At 41.0% G+C, this 26,193-nt stretch overlaps 1 long non-coding RNA gene across 2 annotated transcripts; it reads left to right on the top strand.

The window, feature by feature from the left end:
- The first annotated feature begins 5,488 nt into the window (after positions 1 to 5,488).
- Positions 5,489 to 11,509, top strand: LOC143844260 (uncharacterized). 2 transcript variants are annotated; one of them, XR_013233902.1, is made up of 4 exons: positions 5,489 to 5,584; positions 6,300 to 7,755; positions 9,707 to 9,754; positions 10,822 to 11,509. It is a non-coding gene; the product is annotated as an uncharacterized LOC143844260 (long non-coding RNA). The 2 variants fall into 2 exon arrangements; XR_013233907.1 differs by lacking the exon at positions 9,707 to 9,754.
- Positions 11,510 to 26,193: the final 14,684 nt, after the last annotated feature.

The raw sequence follows: 26,193 nt of genomic DNA on the forward strand, positions 1-26,193 counted from the left end.
CTGGTGGTGCATTGGTTGGATGGTACACTAACCTGATGGCCAAGCTCTCAGCTGCCTCCCATTCAAGGCCAAAACATTCAAGGCCTGGGATCTTTGGCATGGGAGAGCCCTGAAGGAGTAACCCTCATGGATTAGCACTGCCACCCCACCCCCCTCCCTGGCCTGAGGTCCAAGACTGATGGAAGACCATGATGCTGGGCAGGGCAAGTTCTTTCAAAGCAACAGTTTCACCTTTCTTTGCCCATGTCAGTCACATGCCAGGTATACCTCATGCTCTGAGAAATATGACTGCAGAGTACCGGTTTTGTTGTTAATCAACATGGCATTGCACAACATCAGTGCTGGAGTTAAGATACAATCCTTTGCCACCTTTCCTTTACATCACAGGATGCAATAGAGATTAGAAGGGGTATGAGCTTGCATATATCTCATATGTCTTCTCTTGTCCAATCTCCTCCCACAGCTGTATCTACTATTCTCCCTTATGGTTAGGATCCTTGACCCCTCCGGGCCCCATCCTCAACAAATTCTGCAAAACAAAGAACTAAAGTACCACCAGAAAATACTGTTTGCAATAGAGGCATATTTGTCAAAAGGAAGGCAAGTAATTGCAACAGAAGAACATTATGCTACTGGATACCAAACTGCAAGCAAGGGATCTAAACAGAGTAAGTGAAGGAAAATCTTCAAGCAACTCAAAGGGCATTTTACCTAAAAGTTCTGAAGTAGAAACAGAGGTAGCATAAACATCAGGACAAAATGGATAAATGAAAAATATCAGTAAATATTAATGGACTCACTTCTCCCATAAAACTCTCCTCACAGGCTGTTGCAATCAGCAATGTCAAATAGGCGAGAGATCCCTGGGCCACAAAAAGTTCACCTCACCTCAGCCAGAGCGTATTTGGCCCTGGCCTTGGCCTGGTGGAATGAGCTCACAGAAGAGCTGAGGGCTCTGTATGAGCTTGTATCACTCCACAGGACCTGTTAAATGGAACTCTTTGGTTGAAATCAGGTGGAACAGGGAAGATCTTGCCTCTCCCTGGACTGTCATTTTATTATCTCCCTGGGCATACTGGCTGGTGGGGGGGAGTTAATAGGTATGGGTGGGTTGGAGGGGGTTTTATGGTATTTGTATTGTTTTTAACTGTTGTAAACCACTGTGATCCAACAGAGCTGAGAATGGCAGTAAATAGATGAATGGATGAATGAGAAAACTAAAAGAAAGATAGAGACTAAATGACGCTCTTCTATGTAGCAAGCAAGTATAAAAAAATATCTGAATTTTTTTTTTAAAAGTAAGCAATAAATAAGGAAGTTCGGGAAGCAAGCAAAGCTTTTATCAGAGGAATCTTCTTAGCAGCTGCCATGAAAAAGGATACTGGGAAAGCAAACAAAAACTACAAAGAAAATTCAGAAAATTCCAAGACAGAGATGAAAGCAAAAAAATATTGGAAGTACATGGGAAAATGCAGCAAGTATTACACATATTGCCTAATAAATTACCAAAAAATCTAGAAGAGATATTCAAATACATAATGACAGTAGCTTCACTAATCTGATCAGCAAAGTGGGAGCTGGATGTTGAAGTGAGGCCTCCAGAACTGCACACACTAAAATAATGGGAAAATAAACTCACCAAATATACAGTAATAGCAAAAACAACAGCTTATTTGAGAACCAGAGCAATCACGAAATTTGAGGAGAAATGAAGTGTGTATTATGCAAGAAGGAGAAAAAATAGAATGAGGTGATTCAAAAAATCGTAGATAATTTACTGAAATGTAGAAGCAAAATGAGAATAAGTTTTGAATGTAACATCTTGGATACAAAGTATAAAGAAGTGGATCCTGAGCAGAAATATTCTCTACCTTCTAATTATGTGATGTATAACAGATTTTCTTTCCAATTTTTCTTTCCAATTTTATTGGTAAAATTTACACTGAGTAGGTAGAGGTGATAAAAATATGTTATACTGAATATGTAGTAAAGATTAAATATATATGTAAGTTTCGGAATTTGAAATCCAAAATGTTGAATATAAATGTACCCCAACAGAAGTATTATCGTATTTTATAGATAGTGTTTAAAAAATTATAACGAAGGGGGTGTTGAGGAGATTTGCTTTTGTTTCATATACCCTGTGTTGCATAATTATTTTTATATCCATAATAATTGTGATATGCAACTCTTTTTTCATTTCTGTATCCCCTTTACATCGTCCCTTGGTTTTCTAAAAAATATAAACATATCATTAAAAACAGTTCTTTACTGTTTGTCTATTGTGAGATTTATAATAGGACCTAAAGTTGGAAATGAACCCTCCTCCATCTAGATTGTCTCTAGTAACAATTTGCTTTGAATTCTGCATGCTCACTTTCTCTAGCAAGGCATCATCCATCTCTCTTGGCAAAATAAATAAATGCATGACTAATAGTATGGGTGCAACCATCCTCTGTAGAAGGCTACCTTGCCTTCAGCAAAGCAAGTATTATGAAAGAGAAGGGAGAAAGCCATTGTGCTACAGGCATGACACTAGGGCCAGGGCACTGGCTGCTCTAACACAACATTTGAGGCATCTGATATCTAGTGTAGTAAATAGATTTTCAGACAAGCCCTGTGGAGACCCACAAAACCTATGTTAATACATGTCACAGGTTTGTTGTGAGAGTAAACTGGAAGAAAGGAGAACAACATCCATTGCTCTGAGCTCCTCAGGGTAGACCAAGAGAAAAATGGAATTAACCAATGACTTTTAAAAAATTGCCTGGAAAGGCATTTGAGGTAATATACATATGCTTTAGAAACTATGACAGATCACATTCACCAGGCTGTGGCCAGTGGCCATGGCCAAACTCATACTGAGAGGGTCAAAAGGAAACATAATCTCAGCCAATTAATCTGGTATGCTAGTACTGTATGTATGAAAATGTGAGAATTTTTTCAAATAATTCCACTTACAACATTGTACAAGTTGTGATTGACTTATCAAACTTGTGAAATATTATGAGTAATTAAATTATTTCTTTTCTTTCTTTTTAGTTCAGTATGTTACTGTAAGAACCATATTTGAATGATAAAAAGGTACACTGCATAACTCTTAAGCAGTGATTTCAGCCTTCTAAGCATAAAATACATTCTTTAGAGACACATTTCATTGACACCTGCATGGATTGTTTTAATATATATGTCGATAGCAAAGAAAATGTATGATTTGGGGAGTTTTTGCATGAATATGAAAAAAGCAATAACAAAAAAATGTTTCAAGTCTGATTTAAAGCCACAAAAACCATTTTACAATGTGGCCAACAATTCATGCTAATATTCCACTGCAAACGGTCTTTGTTTCCCAGTACTGGGAAGAAATGAACCAAAGCTTGAATGTCCAAGATCTTGCAGTGATATACTGCTGTATGGGCCTCTCCAGCCCATTTATCCCTCATAGAGAGCAGAATTTGCTTACCTTACAGGTGAGATGGTATGTTGTTGGTTGCGAAGTTGTGTCCGACCTATCGCGACCCCATGGACAATGATCCTCCAGGCCTTTCTCTGTCCATTCCCCAGAGTCCATTTAAGCTCGCACCAACTGCTTCAGTGACTCCAACTAGCCACCTCATGGAATATAAAAGGGAAAAGAAAACTATAGATACCTTCATGAAGTACAAAAGTCCAAGGGGAGATGGCCAGTATTTCTAGAATTTATGGGTGTGTATAATGGATCTGAGAACACACAAATAGGCAGAGGGGTTCTGATGTGTGCCTAAAATAGCCAGATTGGTCACTAGAACTGCCTTTCTCAACCTTTTTACCATTGAGAAACCCCTGAAACATTCTTCATGCTTCAAGAGACCCCAAAAGTGGTATAACCCAGAGTCGCAAAGAATGGGTGGTATAAAAATCCAAATAAATAAATGATCATGCAGAAAATGATTACAAAGCATAGCTGTGTGCATGCCCTTTGGAGCCCTTCCTCTTCCCACCCCCTCCAGAGCCATCATTGGCCAATTTTCTTTGTGGGGGAGGCAGATCAACATGACCATATATGGTCATATCAATTGACAAATGTTTAACCATTTTAAAAAATATCTTAAACATTAATCAAATTCCATCCATTCAAGAAACCCTTCTAGGGAGGTCAAGAAACCCCAGGGTTTCACAAAACCCTGGTTGAGAAACCCTGCCTTAGAACAATGGGCTTGATGAGATTGCATGTGTATTATTATTATTATTATTATTATTATTATTATTATTATTATTATTATTATTATTATTATTATTATTATTATTATTATTATTATTAGATTTATAGCCCACCACTCCCTTGCGGGAGTATGAGACAGTATGAGTCTGACTAATCAAATGGCTTGACTGATTTTAATGTTTCATGATAATATTTGATGTTTTAATGTTTTATGACAAACGGTATTTTATTATTATGTACCAGTTATTTTAAATGTTGCCCTGAGCTGACTGCTGGGAGGGGCAGTGTATAAATCAATCAGTCAATAAAATAAAGAAATTTAGAAGGAGGCAATATTCTTGCCTGCTGTGGACAAAAACTGGGGTGAGGTCCCAGAGTTTTCCCAGGACAGAGATAATACCTGTGATTGCCCCGGGTGGACTCTTGATGAGTTTTCCAGGCAAAAGACAAAGACATGACTACATCAACTGAATTCGAGAAAAATGTAAATGGTGACTCAATGACCCTGGCATTAGAGGATGAGAACTGGACTGGGTGCAGTAGGCATGTAGTAGTAGTAGTAGTAGTAGTAGTAGTAGTAGTAGTAGTAGTAGTAGTAGTAGTAGTAGTAGTAGTAGTAGTAGTTTGTTGTTGTTGTTTTTGTTGTTGTTGAGATTTATTTTTATCCTGCCTTTTCATATTGCTCAGGGTAGGTAATAGCATTAAAAACAACACACAAAGGTTAAAAATAAAAATATTTACAATATAACTAATGTCCCCCAAGTAAAATTCCCAGGGAAGTCTTTCCTCATGACCAATGGAATCCTGGAGGTGAGGAAGGAAAGAAAGAAGCACTTAAGGGGTGATAAAATTAGTAACATTCTCAGGTGTGCCATTGATCTGCTGATGAGCATTGTTTCTAGGTAGGGGAGAGAAAAATTAGCAAAAGAGTATTCTTGAGGGTCCACAATGATGTCACCTGAAGAATCCAAGCAGCTCCTGGAAAGCATGGCATCTGGCTGAAGAGTACATTTTCTGCCTTCTGTATGAGTGCTGATATTACTAGTAAGTCTTTGGTGAAACTGACATACATTTGGTCATTTTCAGCACACAGATCTGATTGCAGAGCAATATAATAGTAAGGTGCAAGCAACGTGGACAAAGTGTATAGGCAAATTTCCCATCAAAGCGTGTAGGGGTCTGATCATTAGCACAGTCAATTGCTGGTACACTTCTCTGCTATTTTCCCCTGCTTGCTCATTTGCAAGTTCACTCTATCCTGTAGTCCTGTAATCCAACACCACCAGGGAAGAGTGTGCAGGTGCTGCAAGCAATGTTCCTGAAGGCACTCCAATCATACATACCACTCAGTGCTCCTGATAAGAAAACAGCATGCAGGTGGCTGTGAGTATAAGTGCCTCTCTCTGTCCAGGGCCTCTTAAAGGCTTGAACCAGTCCTATATCCTTTTTGGGAGGGTGGTATATAGTTCAGGTAAGCAACCTTCTTCCTCCTTAAAGCTTTAAAAAAAACAAACCAGCTACAAAGACAGGAAGCCAGACGAAAGGTAGGACTATTCAGTGTTTTGCAAAGTGTGTCATGTGTATTATTATCTGCCCACTTGGCAGAAATTGTGGGTATGTATTTGATGTGTGTAGCAGCAGTTCTGGGCTCTCCGGAAAGAGGTTAGTTCCTTGAGGCTAGGGTTGTTGACTTGGATTAGCTAAAAGAGACAGAAAGTGAACAAAGACCTTTAGATACCTGCTAGCAGTAATGGCTTGCTCTTGTTCTATGTTATTCTGTGTTGGATTGACTAAAGGATGACTCCTTTATATTGCAGGCATTCTCTAATTTATGTGTTTTTTCATATTCATCTTCTAAACAAAAGCAATAACAGGCATGACTTCCAAAGTGAATTTCTGGATGTGAATGGGTAACAACATGTTTAAGAGAAAATCCACAGGATTTCGTAGAACATTTTCTTCAGCAAGCAAAGAACTGTTCAATCAAGATAATGATGCCTTTCCTTGAAACATGATTGTTTATGAAGTTTTTATATGTGTGCTGTCTATGCCCCACTTGGATTCAAACCTAATCCTCTCTTTGTGATCTTATTCACAGAAAACTGTACTGATTTATCATGAAAACAGGATTATGACTTCAAATGGGGATGAAGTACCAGCAGCTAAGTAAAACTTCTTTAGTAGCAGACTGCTTGTATTTGCTGACCAGAAATGCCCTAAGTAATATTTTAAATATGTATATTTAATGTAGTGTTTTAAATATTAATATATCAATGTTCAGACTCCATAGGAGGCAGCAATTTTTCTCACTTGGCAAAAGAGAGCAAAAAAGGTGTGTCTACTTGAGTGACTGACTGTGCTTCATTTCTGGCTTGTATTTGCTATAATACATATGCATTTTGCCATTCCTCTAAGAGGAATAAATAGATCACCATGCCCCAGACACTAGCCTTTTCTTATATAAATTGCCTAAGGTGGAGAGTTCAAACTCGGAGCATGGGGGCAGAACAGCATCCCATGACACCAAAACAGCATCCCATGGCACTGCAGCATCGTTTCCAGATGAGTAACTGGAAGTGACATCACCATAATGCAAGATGTTTCTTCCAGTTATGCAGCTGAAAGTTATGTTGTGGCATCATGAGACTGTGTTCCAGCTCTTCCATTTGGGAGTTCCCTGATCTTCATTGACCGCTTGGCAACCTAGGATCCTCAAAACACACACACATATTAACTGTAGTATAATAACTTGTAAATAAGTATTATAAGATTTTAGACATAATCCCACATAATGGAACGCGATAAGCATTTAGCCAGGAGAGAAGACGATAAGAGGCGATATGACAGCCACCTTCAAGTACTTGATAAGATGTCATATAAACAATTGAACAGAGTTGTTCTCTCTTGCCCCAGAAGGTCGGACCAGAACCAATGGGATGAAATGAATTTTCGGCTAAACATCCAGAAGTTCCTAACCTTTAGAGCATTTCCTCACTGGAACAGGCTTCTTTGGGAGGTGGTGGGTTCTCCTTCTTTGGAAGCTTTAAGCAGAGGCTAGATAGACATCTGATAGAAATGCTGATTCTGTGAACTTAGGCACATTGGGAATAGGTGGGCAGGAAGGAAGGGTTGTGTCGGTGTTTGGCTCTGTGGCCTATCTTGTATACCAAGGGAAATGCCAATCACCACTGTGGGGTTGGAAAGTGAATTTCCTCCAGGCCAGACTGGTCAGGGATTCTGGTTTGAGGAGGGTGTCATCTGGACATGGAATTGAGGTCACTGTGGGTGGGCAAGTATTTGTAAATTGCTGACATCGTGTAGGGGGTTGGACTAGATGACTCTGGAGGTACTTTCTAGCTCTATGATTCTATCTATGTCAAAATTTCTTTATTAGAGTGTTGCAGTAAGGCTGAGATTCCTATTTCTTCTTCATTCTGCATTTTTAGATGGAAAATATTATGAAAAAAGCTGAAAAGTCCAGGCTTCAGAACCTACTTGGAAATCAGACTACCAACGAGCCAGCTTTGGTATAGTGGTTAAGAATGGAGAACCAGGTTTGATTCCTCACTCCTCCACATGCAGTTTGCCGGGTGACTTTAGGCCAGTCACAGTTCTCTGACCTCTCTCAGCCTCACCTTCCTCACAGGGTGCCTGTTGTAGAGAGGAAGGGAAGGTGATTGTAAGTAGGGTTGTGTGATTTGGCCACCAAAGCAGCCGTTCCTGCCCATAGCAGCCAGCGCTGTGCCCCCCCCAAGGCACGACGCTGGCTGCTACTGCCAGGAACGGCCGTTTTGGCAGTCGAATCACACAACCCTAATTGTAAGATGCTATAAGACCGATTCTGCATGGGCAGAAAAGGCCAAGCTGGCAGCCATATGGCAGCAGGGCTAATCCTTGCAACCACACGATGTTGGTGCAGGCCAAGCCCCGTCCCAGGCTTTAGGCCCTCCGTTGCCCTGGGGGAAGGGAACGTGAATGTTTCCATGTTCCCCAGTCTGCTATGAGGCTCAATGGGGCCTGTCCAGCTGCAGGCCCATGTGGATGGGGAAGAGCTGGGCCTGGCGGGGGCATTTCCCCCTCCTATGGCATCGCAGAAGGGGGGGATGCCCCATTCGGCTCCATGACCCTTTTAATTTGCATGAAGGTTTGCAATAATCTGGGGTGTATGGTGTGCACCACAAAAATAGGTTCCGCATGGGGACACAGAAAGCTATGAAGCAACACTCCACCGGTGGCCCAAAGTGACACTGCTGGTGCAGAATCGGTATGAGACTCCTTTAGGTAATAAATAGCAGAATCAAAAAAAAAATTTCTTCTGCCTCAAAATAATGAAACTTATGGAAGAAAAATGGTCTCAGAGGCTGATTCCACATGGACAGAAAAGGCTGAGAGGGTGCTCATAAGTAAGCAGAGCTATTCCCCATTTCCATATGGCACAGCTGCTGAGCCAGCCTCCTCTTGTGCCTGGCGTAAGAGATTTTCCATGTTCCCTCAAGCATTCCAGGGACTAATGGGGCATAGCCCATTCTACAGAGGCCCAGGGAAGGACAGCAAATGCCCCAATTGGCTCTGCATCCCGCATGGGAACACAAGAAATGGCGGAGCAGCAATGCACCAGCAGCGCCCCAGAGTGGCACCGCTGATGCAGTATTGACCAGAGTGACACCATAAAACCAAATACTTCCCCTTTTTCATGTATTGAACAGTTTTGTTTTCTAGGAATTATTCAACTACTCTGTTCCAAATAATTTAGGATACAGAATGCCACAGTAATCATTATTTTCCTGTGGGGAAAGAGAGAAAGAATCACTACTAGGGTTGCCAATCTCCAGGTGGGGCCTAGAGTTCTCTCAGGATTGCAAGGATCTCTAGACTGAAGAAATCAGTTTTCCTGAAGAAAATGGCAGCTATATAGGGTGGACTCTGTAGCATTATATCCCTGCTGAACTTCCTCCCCTTTCCAAATTCTACTCTCCCCAAACTGTGCCTCAGATTTCCAGAAATTCCTCAGTCTAGAGTTGGCAAACTTAAACACATGTTGCATTCCTCTGCTCATGTCCTTGTAGTTCTCTGACGTACCTTTTTATGGGGATACAGAGCAACACTGTTCTTTCCTGGGCCTTTTCAGAATCTTGATCTTCTGTTTACACATCAAAGTTATAGGCTATTGGAAGAGCAGGAAAAATGTTCTCAGAAAGCTATTTCCATTCCACCATCTGGGAACTACTTTGTCTCAATAGGTTTCAGTAGCCAGTAGCTATTGACCTTGAGCTAAATAGTGTCCTCAAAATTTCTCAAAGTTTGTTGTCAAGATGAGTTTAAAGCCACAAATGTAAAACTATTGAAAAAGACTATAACCTACTGATTTTTGCCTAATATGGGACCAACAGAGTTTAAAATGTTGAAGAGGTCTTCAATAGAAATGGAAGCATTATTCATAAAGTATCAACTATCTAGTGCTAATCATGCATGTCACTGAATATATATATATATATATATTTATAGATATGTAAGGTTGTCATCTCTGGATTGGGAAATACCTGGAGATTTTAGGTAAGGAGCCTGATGAGGGTGGGGTTGGAGAGGGGAGGTTCTTCAATGGAGTATAATTTACCTCATGCAAGTAGATGGGGGGGGGTGATTTGACTGTTTGCAATGATTACATGTGTTTTCAAGTGCAAATAACATTATTATTTGACTAACTGGAAACTTCATAGAAAAACAGCCTACGCAAAGCTGGTGTACTCAAAACTAGGATCGTACAACGGGCTTAGAAGCCACATTTCAGCGTCTCAAGGGAAGTTTATTTGAATTCATAATAAAGCATTAACATGCAGAAACATGGGAAAATTTTAATTATCCAAGGCTATCACAGCAATCTTCTGTCCATGTGGAACTGTTAGTAGCAATTCATTCCAGATAGATGTATGGACAGACAAGCAGGATTTATTTAGAAAATGTCACCTCTCTAGAGATTTAATTGAGGCAGCTCCCAAAATAAAAATAATACAACAGTATATATTTTTTAAAATTATAAATGATCATTGAATCCAGCCATATAACAAGCCAATAGTCCAAAAACAATATAGATGAAAAAGCCCTTTAACAGGAGCACTTAAAAATATTTTTTAAAAACCAACAAAACTCTTCATCTGAAAGCCTTATGGTAAAGATAAAATAGTAAAGTAAGTGCCTGGTGAGCCTTAAGAGAGAAGGGGAGTAAGCTTATTTCAGTGGCAAAACTAACAAGCTTGTTACATAGAGAACCATCGGAAAACGTTTCGCAATGCAGTAAACGCATCTTGGACCATAAGGGGAAATAATCACATACATGTATAAGTCTTGAAACACTCTAGAGACTCAATAGAGTGGGAGCCAAATTTAAGTACAGATAATGTAAGATCGAACAGTACATAACTTTGTTACTCTCTACCATTACCCTCTCTTTTTACTCTCTTCCCCCTCTTCTCGTCATTTTGTATATAAAGAAAGGGGAGAATAAACAAAAACAATTCTGTGAGACAGGTACAGCCTTGTTTCCGCATGGTATTGTAAAATTACCACACAGCCTGATTCCCTGAATGAACCAAATCTGGCTTGTTTACTTTCCTCTCTTTCAGATATATCAGGGACCAATACCCTCTCGCATTGAGTGAATAATGTGGTACGCTGAGATGGAAAGGATCCCGACATATTCATGAATAAGGTCACATTGCAAACCTTGAGCAGAAGAAGAGGGCCTTTAACTGCTTCCTCCAAGGAAAGGGGGGGAAAGGAAGACTCTGATATGCAGATTCTGGACTAGATCCTGAGCAATGCTCTACGATCCCTCTGCTGATGGGTTCTGCTATTTACCTAAATGTTATTACTATGTTAAAGAAAAAAGAAAAAAAAACCTTACAGGTGGGTTTATTTGATCAATATGTAATAATAGATACCAGCAGATGCTGTATTATTTATATATTTTAGAAGCTTGCATATTTGTCAAAATATAAAAATAAAAAGTTTAATAAAAAAGACGGAAGGGGAGATGCTAGAATTGAAGAAGCCCGGGGAAGGAGGCAGACCAAAAGCCCCATGATTGATTGGCACCCCCCTCAGCTCTGCAAGTAAGTTACATGGATAGTAGGGCTTGGGAGAAATGTCTTAACTGGTAGGGTGGACAGAAATAGCAGAGGCGATCCCTAATCCAAACTGTTTAGGGTCAGTTACGTGAATCCTATATAATTACCATATATTATCTTTAACATTTTGCTCTATTATATAATTGTGAAAAGCCCTCCTGGGTGGAGAGTGTCCGGGCCCTGCATGTGTCTGGATTGGCCCAGCCCCACTGGAACCCACCCCCAACAGCCCCCAACAATGTTATGGATTCATAGAATCGTAGAATCAGAATCATAGAGTTGGAAGGGGCCATACAGGCCACCTAGTCCAACCCCCTGCTCAACGCAGGATCAGCCCAAAGCATCCTGTTTCTTGTATTGTTTTCTATGTTTTATGTAAATTGCCCTGAGCTTCCAGGGTATATGAATATAATGGATCGGTGGGTGGGCAGATGGGTGGGTGGATAGATGGACTGATGGATGGAAAGATAGATGGATGATAGATGGATGGACGGATGGACAGACGGACGGACAGATAAACAGAGTACAAAAATCCAGCTCTTCTTCTAAGGGGCAACAGTGAAAGAAGCATGTGGGTACATAACATTGTATCAACAGTAAAACAATGGAGACGGAAGGAGCAGGGCAGACACTTGCATACTGTGACTACCCCATGTGGATTAGGGCAGGGGGACATTTCGGTGTCTGTGGCCTAATTCACACAAGAAGGGAAATGAGGTTGAACACAGAACTGGGAGGAATTGGTTGCCATGTAATCTCCCCTTAAGAATAGTCTCCAGTCTGATTTTCCCTTCACATATATGAAGACATGGCTCTTGAAAGCTCACCTGTAACCACTATGCCACAATTCCCAAAGGTCAGTCCTTTCCCACACTCAACTAACATTCCAAACCACAGGCTTTTGACACCCATCTCTCCACACCCATGCCCTCATTTGTCACCATGCCACCACAACCCCCCCCACAACACACATATTCAACTTCATGCCCTTACAAACTGGAAAACTCCCCCCCTTCCTCTTCCCAATGCCAAACTCTCTCTATCTTAATCACTCTCTTCCTTTCTACCTTCCTCTCTCTTTGCTATTCCCCCCCCTGCTAGCGCCTGTTGTATCAGCTACAACGGGCTTTAATTCTAGTAACTATATAAAATGATATTCTGTCCTCCAAAACTGACTGAGTGCAAATCCTTTGCCTTCAGTAATCCAGCAGTATCAGATATTTCCAGGTTGGTAAAACTTTGTACAAGCATTTGTGAAAATAATGACAATAGCTTATATATCATTTATACAATGTCTTACACTAGGGCTAGTTTGGGTGCAATTATAACATTTTTCCTCTTAGAATAATTCTCATGCATTCAGGGAAAACAGCTGTTCCCTTCTCCAAACTGAAGTATTCTACCCAATGTCAGCCTCATTATAAGACATTTTCTTTCATGAATTATGGGATTAGCTTTTTTATCAACATTCTCATATTTGCTACATTTCCATGGGAAGAGGGACAGTCTCACAGTTATACATTAACAATACATGTTTGATAGTTGATCATTGCATGTGTTCCAACTGTCCTTGTTTATTGAGAACAGTTCTTATTTTAAGTAAGTCTCCCTGGAAATACATTGTCCTCATTTTTTTATTTAAAAATTGCCAGTGTGCTCATTTGTGCTCTAGAATTGTCCTCCAGATTTCAGGCCCTCTGGCTCTCTAGAAATTAAAGCTCTGAGTGGGGGAAGAGCCATTTGGAAGCTAGCACACTTGCACATAAATGGTTGACAGATCGCACCCAAAGGGGGCTTGTAAATGGTTCGTCACCTTCTGGGAGAAGAGTGACAAGTGGAGTGCCCAAGGGATCTGTCCTGGGCCCTGTGTTGTTGAACATATTTCTAAATGATTTGGATGAAGGAATAGAGGGGGTGCTTATTAAATTTGCAGATGATACTAAACTGGGAGGAGTAGCAAACACAACAGAAGACAGAATCAGAATACAAGATGATCTTGACAGGCTAAAAAACTGGGCTAAAATGAATTTCAATAGCAAGAACTGTAAAGTTCTTTATGCCTCAAAACACCCTTCCTTTCCCCCACAACACACACCCTTGACTGACCCAAGGTCACCGAGCTGGCTGAATGCAGAGGAGTGGAGAATCTCACCTGGTTACCCAGATTAGAGGCTGCCATTAACCAAGCTAGTCTTCAACACTGGCACCAGCTGGTTCAGAATAAATATATTTAGCATATAGCAGGAAAACAAGGACCTTTAGAAGTATATAGCAAATCCTCAGGCATACCTTTGGTATGAGAGTAGAGGTATTACAAGTTCAGGTGCTCCAAGTTTCATATATACAACATATATACATTTGCACCTAAATGGCAGTCAAAGCCAACCTCAGAAAGAGCCTTTAGCTGGCCAGCTACAAAGGTGCTTTATTACAGCAGCTAGTAATTTCCTTTGGGGATGCTGTTGTAGGGTATTGTTGGCTTGGTGGCAAGTTCCTCCCTAGAAATGAACCTGATGCTGACATCTGTTGATTCCAGATAAAATACACATTCTCCCAGACATTTTCAGCCAGCTGCTATGATGCTGTAATCTTATATTTATCCTATTCACAACTTAGCTGTTACTGTTAGTAAATCCTTAGCAGTCTATGTATTAACTGGTGTTATCCTTTTCGTTTGCAAACCTTCATTTTTCCACATGATTATAAGGTTTTCAGAGGCATTTCCTTATTCTTACCATTCAAAAGAAGCTTTATTCCTCTGAACTGTGCTTCTCAGCTCCTTTATTTTAAAGGTATAGAAACAACTGGCTGCTTGACAGAAATTGTCATTTTATATTCTACAAATTATTTCATTCCAGTCCTCTTGCTTCAAAATAACAAAAGTGTCAAGAATCTGTGTGGCCCTGAAGGCAGAACCTGGAGCAGCTTCAGGATTGAAGTCTGGCCAAGAGGCCGGTAGTTTCAAGCTACTTTGTGGGTGGAGAGTAGCACAATAGCTGTCTCTCTACCTGAGGAATGTCACTAAAAAATTAAGTTTGGGACATAAAGAATTATCTTTCCTCTTGCTTTTCTCACAACTGGCCTGAAAACAAAGTTGGAAAGGTTACATTTAGGTTAGAACACATCATAGTCACTCTGGTAATGCTGCAAAAAAAAAAAAAAAGCTTTTCCATGGCAAACAATTCTTAGCTAGCCCATCATGTTTGCAAAAAAAAAATTGACTCATGCCTCTTTGAGTTTACATATATCCTCTTTAAGAGTCATGCAAACATTGAATGGGGACACTTACTGAGACACCAGAAATCAAGATGACTTTAGCAGATCCCACAGCTATGGTTAGCCTATATTGCTAACAGTGGAGCTTTGTCAGAGCAAGTAGGGTGAGGTGTCAACTAGAGCATCAGCAGCTCTAACTGATAGGAGACATAGGGGAGGGAATAAGCTGTTTGGTTTCACACCAACATGTGATGTCACTTATGGAAGGAAGCCAGCAGTAAGGTCATCACATTGATGTGATGTTCTAGGATTCTCAGTCCTTTGGCCCAGCGCAATGATGTCAGCTTCAGTTTTGTGCTGGAAGTGATGTTGCATCTTGGTATATTTTCCTCCATCATTTTCCTCCTGCCATTAAATGGTGGGAGGAAATGTGGGCCCAGCCTGGAATGTATAGCAGAAGGTTTGGCTCTCCCGAGCAACTAGTTTGAGTATAGGGTTATGGAATATTAGCTTGGCTTCAACTCTCTTTAGATGAGCCATCCTCTTTGTAAAATGTTTACTTGGCTAATAATAAATGCTTAAACAGAACCTTCTTCAATCAACAATGGCAGTCATGGCACAAGTAATTTGGCCATAGACGAGTTGCTACTTGCCATAAAAGGTGAGAGGATTGTGTTGTTTCATATTTATTTAAATGCATGCCAATTAAATCTTTGTTTACTGTCAAACAGAAAATATTTGGCCAGCTAAATGACAGCTTTGGCCATGACATCCTTAATGCCTGCCAGGAGAGTTTCCCATAATAGCTGCAGTGGTAGTAAAAAAAAAATCCTCACAGAATAAAGTAGCCATTATAAGGTGTATGGATGTCTGCAAATACACCAGCACTGTCACAGGATTCTATACTGAGCTGTTATTAAAGCCCCTTAAGTGGACTAGAGACATCAATCTGTTAGCATTAGCAACTTCTGTAAAGCCAAGGTAGTTATAACTGTTGCAAGAGCTAATCCCTTAGCATTCCAGAAACCAACAGCGAGCAAGAACTGGGCCCATATCTCCTGAGTGCCAGTCCCCTTATGCTGCATCTTTACATTAACCTTTTCTCCCTCAGAACCTTCCCCATTTTCATTGTACTATTTAATACCAAAATAAGGAACCCAAATATATTAACCATGTGAAGCAGGCACAGCTCACTAAACATGCCTCTCAATTTTCCCCCCAAGAGACATCAACATCACTTTAAGGACTTTATCATCTCAACTGACACATAATCATTCCTTGCAGGTGGAAAACATTGTGCCGAGAGATAATTGGGACAGTTATTGGATCTGACTTCTCACTGGTTTTAAGGCAGTATCCATGGCATGACTGAATCCCACTCACAGAGAAGAGTTAATGTTCTTTGTGTCATATTGAGTGATTTATGGGTACTGCATGTACTGCATTAGGTGACGTGGGGCTAATATTATCTGATATGATGCAAGTCGGGCTTAAAATATGCATGATACTTATCCCTATGCACGGAGTGTTTTTTGAATCATACTACTATTAGTTTATGAAGGCTGATAACTTGACCCCAATTTATAAGCAGGAAACTGTCACTTGAAAACACACTATTCTTCCAAAGGGAAACATATAGCCTGAAAATGCAGCATGAACTATTCATTTCTCCTCACAGTGTTTCTCAGTGGTATATCCTGCTGGTGGTAAACCTTTTAGCATCACTGTTAAGTTGACATTTTTGTAACAGGCTAGTCTTGTATGCAATAAAACGGTGCTTTGCTTTTTAAAATAGTTGTTTTGTTTGTTTGTTTTTTCCCATGCCAATAAATATGATTGCTTGGAAAAACCATTTAGTAAGCAGTTTAAATATTAATGCATTCAAATAATGTCATAATTCCTGGATATTTTTTCCTACCAGCTGTGTCATATTAAAATTCTTCTTGGTTTGGATTTTTTTTAATCAGCTGTTCAAAGTGTGCAAAGCATGGTTGTGTCCATTGATATAAGCAATCCAATTTATTTACTTAACTTGAAAGCTAAAGATGGATAAGAAAGCAAACCCCCTTCCCTCCAAAAAAATATCCCATAAAATGCATTGAAATGTTTACACTTTGTCCTGACTCTAGCCTGAAACCCCCAAAATCAGCCCAACCACAAAGGGCCACCATTTTTAAAATGCATGTGTGTGCTCACCAATGCCAATGGCAAGCAAGAACTGTGGTCTCCTGAATGCTCATGTTTAAAAATTAATCCACTAATAAAGGTGGTGTCTTTGAATTGAGTGGCTTGTGTTCTCACACATCATGCTGGGGTCCAGTATTTTTTTTTTTACCAGGAAAGGCAGGCAAGCTATTTAGAATGGGAATATTTTGAGCATGCACAGAATCACACTTTCCCAGGGGGTTGCAGTTATCATTCCCTATGCAACCATGTGACTGCCATCCTGCCTGAGAACAAGGAGCAACTCTTTGACGGGCTACCTTCATGTAGCATAGACAGTCACTTATTCAGGAAATAATAACTATTGCACAGGTGCAAAAGTGTTTGACACAGCATTCAATTTGGATTTTGAATAAAACCATCCAGGCAACTTGATAAAGAGCCCAACTGAAATGTAAATGAGCATGGTAAATTGAAATGCATTTAATTGTTACTGAAATGCATGTAGTCAAGCATTTCACTACTGCACAATTTTTCATGCATGTACATTTTCACACAAGCTGGTGGGGGACCATGTTTCTGCACACACTGCTGCCTGGTGCTCTGCAGCCAATCATTATAAATAAGCAGCGAGCAAATCAGTACGTTATTTTAAAATAAATGCTGTGCTTTTCTTTTAAAAGCAGTCTTTCCATTTGGTATTTATCGAAGTATACTATCAATGTTATTTTAATATGTATGTGTTTTTGCACTCATCATTTATTTACCTGCATCTACCATCCAAGTCCCTGGGAGAGAATTGATTTCACCACCTGTGCTGGTACAAAAGTAGCCGTGAAAGGCAGAGGGAAATAGCTGTTGTACCTCCACAAAGCTGTTCATCATGCTGTTTGGAGGCAAATGGCAGTGAGTCAAGGAGACACAGGCCCAAAGGGATTTTTTTTTCCAGTCAAAAGGCAGGGGCCACTACTCAGCAGTAGAGCATCTTCTCAGCATGACATTGAGACCTTAGAGAGCTGCTACCAGTCTGAGTAGGCAATAGTGAGCTTGATGGACCCCTGGTCTGATTCAGTCAAGGCACCTTCACGTGTTCATGTCCTTAAGAACATGTTCACTCTCAAATTCTCCGAATCCCTACATAGAATTTACTGTTTCTACCCACATATTGGAACCAGCGACATGGATGGTGGGTCATCTCCCATATTTGTCTTACACTGGCAGAAGGGAAGGGATGGGTGGCAGTGAAAGAAGGGGGCAGGGATGCTCCATTCTGCAAGCAGAGTGCTGCTTATGATTCACAAAATAGATTCAGCATAATTAAAAGGACATCTCAGATTTCAGAAGAGAACACATGGAAGGAGACACTGCCTATGCTGAGCCCATGCAGTTTAGACAGGAAAAAATCTTTCCTATCACCAAGTATGACAATCAGGCTACAACCAAAGAATTGTCTGTTCTTAATATTTTTGGGGAAAATTTAAACTTAAACTTAAATATCCTATACTTGCAAATTTTGTCTTCTGTTGAACATTCCTTGTGTACCAGATAGACATATTTTTGAGTATGTGCTCATATAGCCATGATTCCACTACTATATACAAAAGGAGAAGTGGGGAAAGTTTTGTGTGTGAGTGATGTGTAAGTCTTTGATCAAGCAAAGTGGTTTTAGGCTTACAACCAGTTTGTTAGCTGGGTGGAAAGTGTTAGTAACTTAAATTTATTCTATGTTGATTATAATGTTAAAAAAATTGGGGGGGGGTCAAATTTGATTAGTGAAAACTCTGTTAATCCATTATGGGATCTTGTCTTCATGGATCTCACCATGAATGATGTCTGTAAACTATATTTTCCACATTATGGCAGAAATGGACTACTACTTTGGGGAATTCTGTATAATGAACAGAAATGTTTCCAGAACCATAGAACTGTGACATTAAAATCACTGTTGGAACAGTCCACAAACACCTTCTGGGCCAGATGAACTGCATACAAGGGTACTAAAAGAACTTGCAGATGTCATCTCTGAACCTCTGTCTATTATCTTTAACAGGGGAGACGTTAATGGTACCCTAGGATCACTGTTGGGGCAGTCTACAACACCTAGTCTATTTAAATGTAACAAAGTATTTTGGGCCAGATTAATTGCATCCAAGAGTACTAAAAGAACTTGTAGAGGTAATCTCTGAACCTCTTTCAATTATTTTTTACATTTCTTGGAGAACAAGAGAGGTACCAGATGATCAGAGGCGGGCAAATGTTCTCCCTAACTTCAAGAAAGGGAAAAAAGAGGATCCGGGTAACTATCGACCTGTAAGCTTGACATTTGTAGCTTGGAAAATTTTGGAACAAATCATCAAGCAGTCAGTCCTTGAGCAGCTGGAACTGAGAGCTGTGATTTCTAAGACTCAGCATGGGTTTCACAAGAACAAGTTATGTCAGACCAACCTTATCACTTTTTTCGAGAAAGTGACTACCTTGCTGGATCAGGGGAATGCCGTGGACTTGGTTAATCAGGATTTCAGTAAAGCTTTTAATAAGGTTCCATATGATATTCTTGTTCACAAGTTGGTAAAATGCAGTATGTATCCTAATTCTGTCTGGTGGATCAATAACTGGTTGACAAATTGTACCCAGAGGATACTTGTTAATGGTTCAGCATCTTCTTGGAAAAGAGTGACAAGTGGAGTACCCCAAGGATCTGTCCTGGGGCCTGTGTTGTTCAACATATTTAGAAATGATTTGGATGAGGGATTAGAGGGGATACTTATTAAATTTGCAGATGATACTAAACTTGGAGGGGTAGCAAACACAACTGAAGACAGCAACAGAATACAGGATCATCTTGATAGGCTCGAGAAGTGGGCTAAACTGAATAAAATGAAGTTCAATAGGGACAAATGTAAAGTTCTTGCATTTAGGTAGGAAAAACCAAATACACCAATATAAAATGGGGGAGACTTGTCTTGGCAGTAGCATGTGCGAATGGATCTAGGAGTCTTAGTAGACCATGCATTGAACATGAGTCAGTAGTGTGACTCAGTGACTAAAAAGGCGAATGGGATTTTGGGCTGTATCAAACGGAGTATCGTGTCCAGATCATGGAAGGTGATGGTACCGCTTTACTCTGCTCTGGTTCGGCCTCACTTGGAGTACTGTGTTCAGTTTTGGGCACCCCAATTGAAGAGGGATGTTGAGGCAACGTGTCCAGAGGAGGGCAACAAAGATGGTGAGGGGTTTGGAGACCAAGACATATGAAGAAAGGCTGGGGAAGCCAAGAGAGGAGATGACTGAGAGGGGATCTGATAACCACCTTCAAGTATTTAAAAGGGTGCCATATGGAGGATGGAGCAGAATTGTTCTCTCTTGCCCCAGAGGGACAGACCAGAACAAATGGGATGAAATTAATTCAAAAGAAATTCCATCTAAACATCCAGAAGAAGTTCCTGACAGTTAGAGTGGTTTCTCAGTGGAAGAGGCTTCCTCGGGAGGTGGTGGGTTCTTCATCTTTGGAAATTTTAAAACAGAGGCTAGATAGCCATCTGATGGAGAGGCTGATTCTGTGAAGGCAAAGGGATGGCAGATTACAGTAAATGAGCAATTGGGATGTGAATGTCCTGCATAGTACAGGGGTTGACCTAGATGACCCATGAGGTCCCTTCCAACTTTATGATTCTATGATTGTATGAAAATGTATTAGATATTTTAGGCTGATCCTGCATTGAGCATGGGGTTGGACTAGATGACCTGTATGACCTGTACCAACTCTATGATTCTAGTCTGCTACATTCAACTATTCTATACAGCATCATTCATCAAAGCAGAATCCATTTTATCAAACATCATTAAGAATTGATTTGTACAAGCATACAGCGGGTTTGTAGAGTATTATCCACTACAGCCTTTTATACATACAAGGGCATGTACAAAGTATATATTTCTTATAATACTTTTAAAGTAGGTAATTATTACGTTTGCTACACTGCACAGTATTTGTATACATGCTGAAAACTAGTACATACAGAAATTATTCAAATTTGAAAAAGACTACACTGGATAGAAAAGCTAAATTTGAGGTTTAGTTTTTCTAATGCACTAGAAAAAAATAGAAAATGTGTATATTTCATATGAGTCAACCAATAAGTTTTGGCCCAAGAACCTCAAGACCACCATCATGAAGTATATATGACTCATTTATTACACAATCTTACAAAATCACTATTTTCTTGTTATCCTTAGACTGATTCATACACAATGGTTACATCCACATTGCCTAGCAGGAGTGCAGTTTCTGGGTAGTTTCTGCACTCACATGCAATATTACATTGTTGGCTTGAAATCGGACAGAGATTTTATTGACCTTGTAGCAGGAGCATTGGAGAAGCACTGGGAGGACCTTTGCCATCTTGTGATCAGTGGACTGCAATGCCAAGCATTTGACCTCCCTGGAGCATGGCTCCCCTTGCTCACTGGGTGCTTTATAAGGCACCACGTGGAGGAACCCTGCCTCTTGGCACCAGGCTTGCAGCCCGAGCAGCTTCCCTCCCACCCGCCCTATGCTGTTGGCTGTTAAGCTTATGTCTGTATGGCCACTGGATGATGTCTATATATTGCATTTTGTCACAGCTGGCGGTTTTGGCATGGGATGAAGCCTGTTTGTGGGGAGTTTGGTCTGCGCATCAGACTTCCCATGTTGGGGACCTCCTTACGAGGTGGCATGTCTGCGAGCAGGGCCAACACGGCTGGGGGAGGCTTGGGGCTCGCAGGGCCAGTTAGCCTGCGCTTCCTCTTGGCACCCGGGTGGACACTTCCCTATGGTGGGAATCCAGCGGCAAGGGGACCCGCGTTCCTGGTGGGGGAACCGGGTGGGCCCCAGGGCGCTGCTGGCTCTTCCCGTGGGTGTGATCCCAGCAGCAAGGAGACATGTGTTACCAGTGAGGATTTGGATGGGCTCCAGGGTGCTGCTGGGGTCTGGCTTCTTGTGGTCTTCTGACTGCAAGTTAGGCTCCCTCTCCCATGCCATGCCAACACTCCTGTGGCGTATGAATAAAGCTGTGGCCTTGTTTAAGCCAACTTAAATGTGTGCGTGTTTTCCTTGAGCCCAAAATGCCCTCCTGCAAGTCAATCTGAAAACAGGGTGGTTGGGTAGCTTCCTGCTGTAAAGCTGGGCAACAAAGAGGCTGGCAGCTGCATGGGCACCTTCTATTTAGGAGGTGACCAACGCCCTCAACACACGCCACTGGCTGTGCTTCCATCAGGGCATGTTTTTCCCAGCCAGCACTGAAGCACACCTAGGGCCTCCCACCCATTTCCTCCTGTCTGCCACCATGGCAATTGGTGGCCTTTCAGTAAGGGCATGGCTGCATCCAGCAGTGTACTATAACAATCTTTCGCAACTGTCTTGTCTCCTCCACACTGGTACAATCCAGTTGCAAATGACTGCTATAGAACAACAATTGCATGATATCCAGTAATGTCTTGATTCACCCAGTCTTTTCCATATACCTTTAAGACATGCCATCAGTTTGGTTTTTGGTAGTTTTCCTAACAGACATTTGAAATTTTCTTGAAGCAGATTGCTTGCTCAGTATCCTAAAATATCAGAGGATACAAACAAACAGCACCAGGCAACTCCTCTAAACTACCTTATCTGGTTTCTGCTTTTATTTGTTATCAAACCAGCAAAATAAGCCACAATTCTGATTGTATACTGTGGGCAAGATATCAGATCACTGTGTTACACAGAGGTAAAGGAAACGGTTTCCTAGAATTTTCCATCATTACTCAACATGCAAGGTTCATGGATTTTTTCCCCTTGTTTATATTGTTTTACAATCTGTGACAGAGTAGTCTTATTTCCAGAAATTCAGCTCTTAATGCAATTCCCAGAGTTGTTCCGAAATAATATGTAGGCAGCAGCTTTGAAAGGGTCAGTAGCAGCCAGCGAAAGCAACCAGGAATACATCTTTGTCTCTTCATTTTTTCCCCCAATCTCTCTCTCCTGAAAATATGTTCGTTCATGACTAAAACCCAAAGTGTTTTGATGTTAAAGATGATACCCCTTGAGAGAGCTTGAATGTAGGCGTGTGATATTTCATTCACTGATACATTTTAACTCTTCAAATGTGTTCTTTTTTCTATTGAGGGCATTACTATGCTTGTGTCAGTACATTCCTTAGACCATTTGTACAGATTGTTTATGGAGACCAAAAGGGTCAAAAATTCACCAACACATCCATCAATACATGCCATTCCCTGAATATTATTAGGAACACCAGTGTCAGCCATAGTTTAATATATTGCCTTCGTGTGACATTTCACAGACGTTGCAATGCAATACTTAGGGCATTGCAGCATGATAAAACCTTTCCCCCTCTTTGAATACAAAGTTTGGGTCTAGTGGCACCTTTAACACCAAACTTTGTTCTGCCACTTCAGAACAACATGGCTGCCCACCTGAATCTATTTTCTGGCCATTATTATTATTCATTTTATTTCATGATTATTATTGAAAAGAATGTTTTCATATTAAAAAGGAGCCCTGACCTGGATAGCCCCAGCTTAGCCTGATCTCATCAGATCTCAGAAGTTAATCAGGGCCAGTGTGGAGGCAGGCAATGGCAAACTACCTCAAAATGTCTCTTGCTTTAAAAACCCTAACGGGCTGTCATGAGTCAGCTGTGACTTGATAAGCAAAAAGGGGGGATATGTTAAAAAAAAAATATCTACCCTGGATGTCAAATAGGCTAAGTAAGCTGCTGTCTTACTTTACCTTCCATTTACTCTGTGGATGCCTGTTTTCTTCTGCTCTGTAAGTACTGTGTTTTGAATACTTAACCCTGGGTATGCCCAGCTATGTATAAATGTGATATCAGCCAAAGGGTTCAAAAACTGATTAGGATGCCTCAGCAGATGCTAGACCAGCATAGGGCTGTTCCGCATTCGTCCAAAATAGCACAATGGATACTAATTGAAATCGCTACAGTTTTGCCGTTATACACAACGTCGTTGACAATCTGCAACACTCCTGAAACCAATCCACAAAAAGCGCTTCATGGTAGCGCTTTCAGGGAAATCCCAAAAAGTGGATTCACCCTCCACAAAGCGCTACACTCCTGCAACCAATCTGCAACACTAGCGGGAAAGTTCTGTGCGTTACCATTGTTGCAGTTTCTGCAAAGTCCCTCCCCCTGGCTTTCTCCTCTGATCTTCCGGTGAAGCGATCACCATTTTTTTTTCTCCGAGCGAGCGGAGATCAACGCACCGGCAAGCCTTCGTTTACCCAGTGAGGCTTCCCCGGCTGCAGTCCCTCTGTTTAAAGTCACCAAGCACAAGCATCGCAGAGGCCCATTTGCTGGTTTATTTTCACTTTATTTTTCACACTGTTTTCGGCCGAAAATCGCACCCGTGGGGGGGGGTTTACTCGGGGGGGAGCGTGGCAACGATGAAACGGCAGCTCAAACATCACCTGCTAGCTGGATGGGTCTCTCTGTTGCAACGAATCAACACATATTCGTTGCAACGGGTGTTTTTTTTTTTAAACCTTCCTTAAAGGGAAAGGGGCTGTTTGGGAGCATGATAACGGCCGCCCATTGGCTGCTTGACGGCCAGGGGTGGGACAGCTAAGCAATAGCGCTTCCTTTCTAGCGATTTTTGCCGAGACCGGAACCCTGTGGGAAACGATAGAAACGCAACTGGATTCCACTACAAAGGCAGGTAGGCATAATGACGAATTCCACTATTTAAAATGGCGATTTTTCGTTCAGCAAACAATTTGTTACATGGATCCCGGTGCGGAATGGCCCATAGTGTATCTTTTCGCTGACTTGTTTACATTGCCATGTCATTATTTGGATTGTTTAAACTGCTATTTTTGAAAGCTGATTTTAGTCTCCAATGAAGATGGAGGGATAATAAATGCCATTATGTAATTAAAAGTCAGGATATACTAATAAGTCATAAATATTCCATAGTAGGTGGTCAACAGTTAAAAAAATACTTTATTAGGTACAGCAAGTGAAAGGACAAACTGGACAATTCATTACGCTTTCAGGCCAAAAAAAAGGTAACAGAAATTACAGATTGATTTTTATTTATAGTCTGCCTTTTTCACTGGGTCTCAAGACAGATGAATCTCTCTCTGTCTATTAAAATTGAATTGTGCAAAGTTGGATCAGGGGGAAGAGGAAGGGTTCACCCATTTAATCTCACTCCATTTTGTTAATCAAAACAAGATATAAGAAGAAGAGTTGGGTTTTATATCCTGTTTTTCACTACCCAAAAGAGTCAAAGTAGCTTACAATTGCCTTCCCTTCCTCTCTCCACAACAGACACCATGTGGGGTAGGTGAGGCTGAGAGAGCTCTAACAGAACTGCTCTGTGAGAACAGCTCTGAGACTGTTTCCACCCTAGTGATATTGTTTGAATTCGCATTTTTAAGGGTCAACTTTTTCATCCATTTCTACATTAAATGTGCTTCTTCAGGTATAGTCCTGGATTGCCTCCTCACTTGCCCCAAAGCAAAGGAATCCCCAGAAAACCAGATTTCATCTTTTCAAGTGGGGTCCAATGGGGTCTAATTCAAGGCTGCCCAATACAGAAATGCGTGCAATTGGGTTTTTCCCTGCACTCCCCATTTGAGTGATTTGGGAATGCCCCTTTCCTTGTTGCCATCCCCCCTGCCTTCCTCCCCCTCCTTCCCTCCATTCTGAAAAAATCTGCCTTTAAAAAAAGGTGTGTGTGGGGGGAAGCATTACAATGCTGTTTCTACATGTGTTTTTTAAAAGGAGTCTTACAGTCTTACAAAGCAGCATTATAATGTTATAACTATATAACCCAGGTTTTTTTTTAAAGATACATTCAGAACACTTTGGGGGAAAGGGGGGAGGCAATGAAGGGCACAGAATGGTGGAATTAAGGGGCACAGTGAAAACAAAGGTACAAGCAGGCACCATTTTTGCAAAAAAAACCCACTTCTTTTGAAAAGGGACAGGGAGCAAAGCATGATAGGAGGCTCCCTCCATCAGACAAATTTCAGCATGGGAAAAAAGAGGAGAAAAGCCCAATTGCGGAAATGCTAGAGTCTTCATTCAAAGGTAATCCAATGTGGGGTTAACACAAAGTATGTCTCCTAATGCGGAAACAGTCTAAGAGACCTGTGACTAGCCCAAGGTCACCCAGCTGGCTGCATGTGGAGGAACAGGGAAACCTTTGCTCATTCAATTAACAAAACCGGATGAAAGCTGGAGGGCTAAATTTCCCTTTCTGCACAGCCTTCATCTGTACACAACTTATGTTTCACAATCTGATCGTCATCACATCTGTTTGGGCTTTTTGTATTCATATCTATGAACTGATGCTAGAGAAAATGGTGCATCTGCTCTGTATTTAGAAGCATACCTTCTAGCAAATGTATAAAGGGAGCAGTGCTGTTTTTTTAAAAAAATGGCAGCACTTCCATCAATATGCTTGCTGATGACAGCTAGTCATAGA

Source organism: Paroedura picta, chromosome 1, assembly GCF_049243985.1.
Source record: "Paroedura picta isolate Pp20150507F chromosome 1, Ppicta_v3.0, whole genome shotgun sequence".
Taxonomy (NCBI): domain Eukaryota; kingdom Metazoa; phylum Chordata; class Lepidosauria; order Squamata; family Gekkonidae; genus Paroedura; species Paroedura picta.